The following is a 10,835-nucleotide window of genomic DNA, read 5'->3' on the forward strand; positions in this document are numbered from 1 at the left end:
CATTAAAGAAGTGCCACCCATGGTGCCAAACCCTAAAGACAATTGTGCACACACTTCCGTGGCACTACCGAGCAACCCCATGGCTCAAAAAGATCACTATGACCCCACAACACTTGTGTGTGCCACACCACAACACCAACTTGTAAGCTCTATAGAACTAGAAAGACAACGCTCAATCAAGTGTGCCAACAAAGACGACCATGGCGGCAAATGATTATGTGCCATTGCCAATTGTGCATACGGTAAATATATAATGTGGCCCTTCCCCAAGTGTACAGTTACTACCTTCACTGAAAATGAGAAAAACACAAAAAAACCTAAAAACATATTGAGAATCATTAAAAAACAACTAAAAACATGCACATGCGGTGTCCCACGCACATGGTACATACACACACACACACATTCACACATTTTCTCGAACGTGCATGTACACACACATTTGCACTTGCACGTGTATACCTTTACCTAATTGTACCTCGGGCACCCACCTTCACACACGTGCACACCCATTTACACTCACACACACATGTTGACCCCACATAGTCACAATTACACACTCGCTTGCATTTATTAACGGGCACACGCATGTACCCTTGACACATTTGCATTTGCGCATCGGGCATGCAGATTTTTAACATATATATGCACATGCATGCACGTGCACTACACCCACGTGCACCACATCCCATGCAAATTTATGCCGTGCATACACACTCATGGACACATTCACTTGTGCTGCACAGCTTTGCTCCGTGCATACACATCACGCACGTGCACTCACTTATGCACCATCCACACATGCTCGTGCACACACCTTTGCAAACATATTGCATTTGCACTTTATGCATGCATGCCCACTTGCTCGTGTGTGTACCACCCATATTTACACTTACACGTGCCTACCCCACACCCATTTGCACCTTGTACATCGTGCACATGGGCCCATGTGCATGCACGTGTGTACACACCATTCGCTCGTGCATGTTTGCACACATACACCTCACGTACACACTTGCGCATACCCATTCCATCTCGTGCATGTTAATGTGCATCCACGTACATGCATCTATGCATACCCAACACCACATCCCCTCTCAACAACAAAATAAACCCTACTCCTGTCAAATTCTTTTAAAAATTTTCCACCCCTTTATTTTGAGTAAATTCCCCGGGTAAATTGCCTGGCCAACTAGCTATGAATCCCCTATGTAAAGATATGTAACGGGTCACTTATCCCATCTGATTCTTGCACACAAGTGTTGATACCATTGGTAGTCCTTAACTGCCAAATGTAAGGATCTGGAGATAACCACAAAGCTATGAATTAACAAGTCAACATTGTATGCATAGGTATGTGTCAGTGAGATCTAAGTCAAGATTCAAGTTCGTCATTGTAAGTATTCATATTTTGCAATGTGCAATAGATTAGGTCTATCTCTTCACTATTGTGCCTTGCTCAATTTTGATTATAGTTTTAATCTCTCATGTGCTAAAATTTATGTTTTTAACTCATTTTACCATATAAAATCTTAGCTTAGGTGTAACAACCTAGGTAGAAGACAACACTATAATTATCGGGTCATTATTGGTGTAGAGTAGCGAGATATTCAATCTAAATGTGTATTTTGGATTTGTATTGTGAGGGGAGGCAAGGGTCTCCCAATATATGGGGTTTCTATATGCAAACGTGTATTTGTAAAAGTGATTTGTGAAAGGGAGAAGGTGGTGTGGTAGCATGAATGGGTCACATGGGCTAGACATACGTTGTGTGCTAGTCACACGAATTAGATAGATTTTGCATGGTTTGAGTGGTCTCACATGCTTTGTATGGTGTACGCATGGGTTGTGTGATGGGAATCGTGTGTATAAAATGAATGCTCAAGTGTTGGGGCCATGTGGTCATCTTTATGTCTATGTGTGATTGCCTTGGCATTCTCTTCTGCTTTCACATGTTTCAATTATGGTTGCAGGCGCTCGCCTTAGTTGGTGTGCCTTGTGTCTATTCTAACTTTGTTGTTTTGCTCCACCAGCTTCTTCGTGCTGGTGTTTCTCTTGCTACCTTTGTTTGCGCTCTTTGATGGCTTTATCTTTTTTTCACATTGTCAGCCTTCTTTTATCTTGTGTGGCATTTTACGCTTATTCTTGGGCATTGTGGTGTTCTTGCATTCTTTATCTTTTCTTATTATTTTTATAACCCCACTCTCTCATAAACTGGTTGCACTTTCTCTCTATAGCCCCCCTCGAAGGTCCATGGATTCTAGATAAAGTGTCCCCATGAGGGTGTGGATGATACCATTCCAAATCTAGATGAAGTGGCCATGAGGGTGTGGATGATATCACTCCAAATCTTGCAACTGTGACCCATAAAGAAAAGTGCCCTCAATGGCCTTAGTACATCTAGCATTCCAAATGTGCAAAGTTTGCAATACTAGCAATAGTCTCCCATGCACTGTCTAGGCTTTGTACTAGGGAGACATATCCTATATCTCTTGTATATATGTCTAGGCTTTGTACTAGGGGGACATATCCTATATCTCTTGTATATATGTCTTGAAGATGGCATTGCCAAGCAATTCCCTGACTGATCATAATGAGATCTCTATCTGTTGAAATATGCAAGTGAATGGGTGTGTGTGGGAACAAGCCCTTAGCAAGATGTAAGATTCCTCCCCAGCCTCTCAAAATGTCCAGCATCTTCCCCTGTAATCAATCCCTCTTCAGAAATATAAAAGACTTGTTTCTAACTGTTTTAACCTAGAGAGAGAAAATATTCTAGAGAGAGAATATTCAGATTTTTAATATTTTTGGATAGAAAATTATCTCATCTTATTAAAATAAGTTTCCCTGAAACAGAAATTCAAAAAGAACTTTCCAATGTGCAATTGGAATTAATTGGAAATGGGTATAAAGGACCTTAGCCTAAGGGTCTAGATTTTCAGAAATTTTTGGATTATGGTCCAATTAAGGTTCCTATGGGCCAATAGCATCAATCCATATGTAAGGAAGGGGAGTTCTTTAAAGGAGGTGCATATTTCACATAAGATGAAGAGTTGAAAATGTACAAGGTTTATTAGTAAAAAACTATGAGCAATATTAAAAATATGAGATATTTTAGGTATAATGATTCCATTTTGACACATATGTAAGGAAGGGGAGTTCTTTAAAGGAGGTGCATATTTCACATGCTTGAATGAGTTTTAAACTCATAAAAATTGAGATATTTCAGCTCTCCTCTCTCCTCATTCAAGTGTAGTTCCAAAAAGTTAGCTTAACTGACCTAAAAATGGTCAAATATTGACCAAACTGATTTAGAAAAATCTAGAATCAGTTTGTTTGGTTAGGAGCTCAATTTTTCCTATAAATAGAAGCCTCCCCCTTGTTGAAAAATATATAGTGTTTATGCATTGTTACTCTACTCCACCTAAGCCAAGAACTGTGAATTCATTAATAATTCATTAGTTTTTGGCACTTCCCTCTTTCTTCAAACCCCATTGGTGGCTCCATCAACATACTAAACCAATTGATTGGTTGGGGGCCTCTACCGTGAACAAAGAATCAAGCAATTAGGTAATTAGTGAATTTTGATCATTTTCTATAATTTCTCAATGTTTCTCTCTTCTCAACCCCTCTCAAGCTTGAGAAGCTTAATTGGAATGGTTTTTGAGTGCTATTGAAGTTAATTGATGAATGGTAGTGAAGAGTTACATAATTTAATGAATGCTATTGAAGTTAATTGATTAATGATAGTTAAGAATTACATAAATTTCCATTTATGCTTAATTCTAATGGTTTTTATGTAATTTCTCTCTCTCACTCAAGAAATGGTCATACTCATGACCCATTCTCAATCCAAATGAAGCTTTTTATAAAGCTTTTTCTTAATCCAAGATTTTGGATTAATGATCCAATTAGGGATCATTCTAATTATTTCTTTAATGATAAGCTTTATCCTTCAAAATAAATTGAGATTTATCAGTCATAGTAGCGGAGCTATGGCAAAATCTTTATAAAAATTACACATAAAATAATTTTATTCAAAGCATGAAAAGAGAACTTCCTACCATATTCTAGGAATTATCATCCTAGATTAATTGAAAGAATTTTATTGTAATCATAGAGAAATTGATTTTTATGTTATGCATAATTGATGATTATTTTATTGTAAAAGTGTTACTTTTATCATATTTGGATTTCATGTATAGAGGTATGCATAAAAGAATTATTATTTTAATATAAAAGTGTTTCTTTTATCATATTTGGATTTCATGCATAGAGGCATGCAAAAAGAATTATTATTTTAATATAAAAGTGTTTCTTTTATCATAATTGGATTTCATGCATAGAGGTATACATAAAAGTTGATTATTATAAAAGTGTTTCTTTTATCATATTTGAATTTCATGCATAGAGGTATGCATAAAAGTTGATTATTTTATTATAAAAGTGTTACTTTTATCATATTTGGATTTCATGCATAGAGGTATGCATAAAAGTTGATTATTTTATTATAAAAGTGTGACTTTTATCATATTTGGATTTCATGCATAGAGGTATGCATAAAAGTTGATTATTTTATTATAAAAGTGTGACTTTTATCATATTTGGATTTCATGCATAGAGGTATGCATAAAAGTTTATTATTTTATTATAAAAGTGTGCTTTTATCATATTTGGATTTCATGCATAGAGGTATGCATAAAAGTTGATTATTTTATTATAAAAGTGTGACTTTTATCATATTTGGATTTCATGCATAGAGGTATGCATAAAAGTTGATTATTTTATTGTAAAAGTGTTACTTTTATCATATTGGATTTCATGTATAGAGGTATGCATAAAAGATATTCTTTTTATACTAAAAGTGTGATTTTCATCATAAATGGATTTTATGCATAACTTAGATGCATAAGAGAAATTCTTTTATTCTAAAAGTGTAATTCCTACCAAATTGAATTTACGCATAAGAAGATGCATAAAAGATTGATTTTTAAATTCAAAGTGTCATTCTCATCTAAATTGAATTTATGCATAGGAAGATGCATAAAAGAATGGAATTTCAATTCACAAGTGTTATTCTCATCCAAATTGAATTTATGCATAGGAAGATGCATAAAAGATGGATTTTTAATTCAAAAGTGTCAATTCTCATCTAAATTGAGTTTATGCATAGGAAGATGCATAAGAGATGGAATTTTAATTCAAAAGTGTCATTTTCATTTAAAATGAATTTATGCATAGGAAGATGCATAAAAGATTGATTTTTAAATGAGATGTGATAATATGTGATAAGATGCGTATGGGAAGTGATAGGATGTGAGAAGAGGTGTATGAGATGTGATAAGATGTGATAAGATGCGTATGGGAAGTGATAGGATGTGATAAGAGGTGTATGAGATGTGAAAAGATGTGATAATATGTGTATGAGATGTGATAGGATATGATAAGAGGTGTATGGGATGTGATAGAATGTGTTAAGATGAGTTAGGATGTGTTAAGATGTGTATGGGACGAGGTAGAGAGTGTATCTGATGGGATAAGATGTATATGGGATGTGTTAGGGCGAGAATGGATGTAGTATGGATGTATGGATATAGATACGGATGTATGTATGTATGTGGATGTGGATGTATGAATGAGGATGTGAAAATGGATGTATGTATGTATGTAGATGTGGATGTATGGATGTGAATGTGAATGAAGATGTAGTATGGATGTATGGATGTAGATACAAATGTATGTATGTATGTGGATGTGGATGTATGAATGAGGATGTGAAAATGGATGTATGTATGTAGATGTGGATGTATGGATGTGAATGTGAATGAAGATGTGGATGTGGATGTGGATGTGGATGTATGGATGTAGATACGGATGTATGTATGTATGTGGATGTGGATGTATGAATGAGGATGTGAAAATGGATGTATGTATGTAGATGTGGATGTATGGATGTGAATGTGAATGAAGATGTGGATGTGGATGTATGGATGTAGATTCGGATGTAGATGTATGTATGTGAATGTGGATGTATGAATGAGGATGTGAAAATAGATGTATGCATGTAGATGCGTATGTATGAATGTGAAATTGGATGTATGTATAATGTGGATGTATGAATGAGGATGTGAAAATAGATGTATGCATGTAGATGCGTATGTATGAATGTGAAATTGGATGTATGATGTGGATGTACGAACATGGATATGTGAAAATAGATGTATGCATGTAGATGCGTATGTATGAATGTGAAATTGGATGTATGTATAATGTGGATGTATGAATGAGGATGTGAAAATAGATGTATGCATGTAGATGCATATGTATGAATGTGAAATTGGATGTATGATGTGGACGTACGAACATAGATATGTATGTAGAATAATGAATGTGAATGTGAATGTGAAATTGAATGTATGATGTGGACGTACGAACATAGATATGTATGTAGAATAATGAATGTGAATGTGTATGTGAAATAATGTGTAGTCTATATGAGTGAATGGATGAGAATGAGTACACATTGAATGTAATAGGGAATAAGTAATGTGGTCCGAGAGTGGATAATGTGGAAAGACGAGAGTTCGTTATAAAAACTGTATTTTGTTACTGTTTGTAAATGACTGTTTTATGTCAAGAATGCTGGGGAAGCATTTTGACTGTCTTGAGGATTAAGGTCATGAAGACCGAACTGATAAAGTTACAACTGCTGATGGAGAGTCAATGGAGGACGTCTCGCGTAGCAAGGTCGGCCAAGGTCTTGACCAGCCTCGGTTCGATTTAAATGGTGAGCTTCCGGTACGGTGGATTAGGGACCAAGGAAGCGGCCTATGAGTGAAGCGCTAGGTCACCTGCGAAGGATCCTAGAGGGTGCTGACCATACGGTGCTCAAGCTCTGGGTCGCCGAAGATACCCACACGTGCGTCGTGGAAGATATTGGAATAAGGAGTAAGAGTTGTTTTCTGAAACCGGGCATGGATCTGGTTGATTGACCTTGCTGGTCCTCAACGGATGAGTCCATGGCCCTTTTATATGGATCTGTGGGTTGATCTTGCTGATCTTCCACGGAGATTCCATTCTATTATATGAATATATTGCCGGTTACCATGAGCTAGGAACTATGGAAAAGGCCCCTGAGCGAACAGGTGGTGAGCGTTCTGGCTGCCAATGATGCCATAAGTATACCGATAAATGAATGAGTGGAAATAAGGATTAAACCAGAGACTTGAGGATTGTCATCAGTGACATAATGGTTTCATTAAAGGATTGTTTTAAAGTTAGCTGATGCTAAGAAAAAGGCAATTTCATATTGGGTGTGTAAGTGGTGTGACTAGTTTTATGTTTGCATGAACTTCTAGCTAGGGGGCCTTGGAACTCTTTTCCTTGGTACCTGGGAGGACAAAACCTAACCAAATTCTTAATTGGATCCCATCACTACAGTGGTTGGGCGGTTGGCTAACACATGGGACTGGATGGGGTTAGGCTGGACTGATGGATCCGTAAATCGAGACTCAATTTTTGTTTACGATAGATAAAGTAAATCCCCGAATAGTAATTGTTCTATGAATAGGAATCAACGACTGTGCCTCTTGATGGGAAAAAAAGCATTGATCCCACAATGATCCAAGTGCAAGTTTCTTCCTTGATCTGACCGAGTACCTTTATAGGTGTAGTCGGATCAGTTTGATCAGTAATGGTCTTGACTACGTTAGAGTAAAGAGTTATCCTGGTGGAATCGCCCGTGCGTTCCGGGTAAAGGAAGTTTTTTCCGGGTTCGGTTTTGGAAAAACCGACGGATTAGTCTCTTGTCCGGATATCCGTGGTGGGCGAGGCCCCGAGTGTGAGACCCCTACCCACGCACGATGTGCTACTTCCGCTGCTAGTACCCCGAATCCGTTGTGCGGTGGAGACCGGGATCTCACAGTTGGTATCAGAGCGAATTGGCTAATAAAAATCAACTGAAAAGCCAAATATGTCAAAAAATTATCAAGTAGCACAAAAAGGTTATAATTGTGTGATTTAATTCATACAAATTGATATTCAAACTAATTTTGTAAATTAGTAATTAGGACTTCAATTGGAAGTACCGCAATTGTATAGAACCCTGACTTGCTTGAGACCTAGACATGATGGTATTTACCTTATAGTTTCGAGTATCATGACTATCCGTATATACCGAGGGTATAACTGCAGCTCTTTATCGGCAATATATACGAGTAAATCTAAGACTTGAAATTATAAGCATTAATGCTATCCAATTGATGAATTCGAATGTGGTTAATATGATTTTTAATTCTGTTTGGGAACTGATGAATTGATTGGGATTCTGATTGAAAAATGATGATCCCTGAAAATGGGTTGAAATGTAAGAAACTGAGCGAAACCACAATGTGGATGATTGGGACGAGTTCCTGTGATGGTATTCATAACTAGTATGATGATAATGATTTCAGCAAATCACTATGAGATTAGTGAATTGTGCTGTCAAATTGCTACTGTTAACACTTGACACGGTAGATCAAGCCCATTCTTGGCCAAATAGAAGCCAGATTAATAATGAACGCCGACGATGCCACGATAGGTCGGCACTTCGCTATGCCGGCCAATAGGTGTTTGAGGTGTTGCTATGAATCCGGTTGATTATTCTTATGGTTTCATCACCGCTTAAAGAGTCCAATCGTTTTAAAGATTTATTCTAAGGTTTCCGCGGGCAGATACGAATGAAGGATCCGTGCCACAAGGAGGACTTCATTCGGTGACTTCACGGTCGCTCTCCAAACGATCAGAATGAGGTAAAGCTTAGAGTACGTTTTATACTCGATTAATTTTTTCGTGCCCCTAGTTGGGTAGGCGCCGGTCCTTCGTTGGCCGGATCCCCCCAACAGAACCGTACGTGCAAGTCTCCCCGCATACGGCTCGCGCCATTTCTTACGGGGCGGCCCGGCATTCCTTGTTAAGGGATGACAAATTGAGAACTTATTTGTCTGAAATTTCCGTGAAGGAATGTTCATAAAGAAATTTTTCGGTCTAATGGACCATTATCGTGTTAAAGAGATGAATGATATTATTTGAATGAATTGTTATTTAATGATGAGTTCTATTTAAGAGATAATTATCCCCGTATTCTGTTGGGTTGACCAGAATATAAGGAACCCTAGAATAAATTGGATCTTAAGAAAAAGAGTTGTCCTCTACTTTGCGAGATAAGGACATCTCGCACTTTTTAAGTGGGGTAGAATGTAAGATTTCTCCCCCAGCCTTCGAAGTATACAGGAGTAAGAATCTCCTTTTCTGATCTTATAATTATTCCCTCTCTAAATAAAAGAAAGATTCTGTTTAAAAAGGGAAGACACTTTACCCAGAATACCTTCTCAGGAGCCCAGAATACCTTCTCAGGAGCCCACCTGTTTCAAAGATTCAGAACGATGAATTCAGAAGTGAGAACCGGTGTTTTGGATGCCAAGGTATTGACCATCAATTAAAAGACTGCCTGACTCCTACCATGAAAAGGGCACAGGGAAGTCTAGAACCCAAATTCAGAGACCAATTCCTTCATACCAATCTAATCAGGGTCCGTCTCAGACAAGATTGCTTAAACTAGGTCCAACCCATTGATTAGGTCGAGATGACCAGTCAAATACTTGGCTACTTAGAGCAACAGATGCAGGCAATTCATAAAGATATAAACGCTGCCCAGGATTGATAGAAACAATATACAGATAAGAAGAGGACAATCATAGAATTCAAAGAAGCAGTTATAGTCTTCATTTGAATGCGGACCAAAAGAATTTATTTATCTCTAGGAGAGTATAGTAGTTATCCCCCAGATATTGTGGACCAAAGAAAGTAGGTGACTTAGCCTACGAACTTCTTTTATCTCTTCATCTACTATGAGATCCCGGTCTCCACCGCACAACGGATTCGGGGTACTAGCAGCGGAAGTAGCACATCGTGCGCGGGTAGGGGTCTCACACTCGGGGCCTCGCCCACGGATATCCGGACAAGAGACTAATCCGTCGATTTTTCCAAAATCGAACCCAGAAAAAACTTCCTTTACCCGGAAAGCACGGGCGATGCCACCAAGATAACTCTTTACTCTAACGTAGTCAAGACCATTACTGAGATCAAACTGATCTGACTGCACCTATAAAGGTACTCGGTCAGATCAAGGAAGAAACTTGCACTTGGATCATTGTGGGATCAACGCTTTTTTCCCCATCAAGAGGCACAGCCGTTGATTCCTATCCATAGAACAATTACTATCCGGGATTTACTTTATTTATCGTAAACAAAAATTGAGTCTCGATTTACGAATCCATCAGTCCAGCCTAACCCCATCCAGTCCCATGGGTTAGCCAACCGCCCAACCACTGTAGTGATGGGATCCAATTAAGAATTTGGTTAGGTTTTGTCCTCCCGGGTACCAAGGAAAAGAGTTCCAAGGCCCCCTAGCCAGAAGTTCATGCAAACATAAAACTAGTCACACCACTTATACACCCAATATGAAATTGCCTTTTTCTTAGCATCAGCTAACTTTAAAACAATCCTTTAATGAAACCATTATGTCACTGATGACAATCCTCAAAGTCTCTGGTTGAATCCTTATTTCCACTCATTCATTCATCGGTATACTTATGGCATCATTGGCAACCAGAACGCTCACCACCTGTTCACTCAGGGGCCTTTTCTATAGTTCCTAGCTCATAGTAACCGGCAATATATTCATATAATAGAATGGAATCTCCGTGGAAGATCAGCAAGATCAACCCACAGATCCATATAAAAGGGCCATGGACTCAACCGTTGAGGACGAGCAAGGTCAATCAACCAGATCC

Source organism: Cibotium barometz, chromosome 23, assembly GCF_041138505.1.
Source record: "Cibotium barometz isolate CiBa-2024 chromosome 23, ASM4113850v1, whole genome shotgun sequence".
In the NCBI taxonomy this organism is placed as follows: domain Eukaryota; kingdom Viridiplantae; phylum Streptophyta; class Polypodiopsida; order Cyatheales; family Cibotiaceae; genus Cibotium; species Cibotium barometz.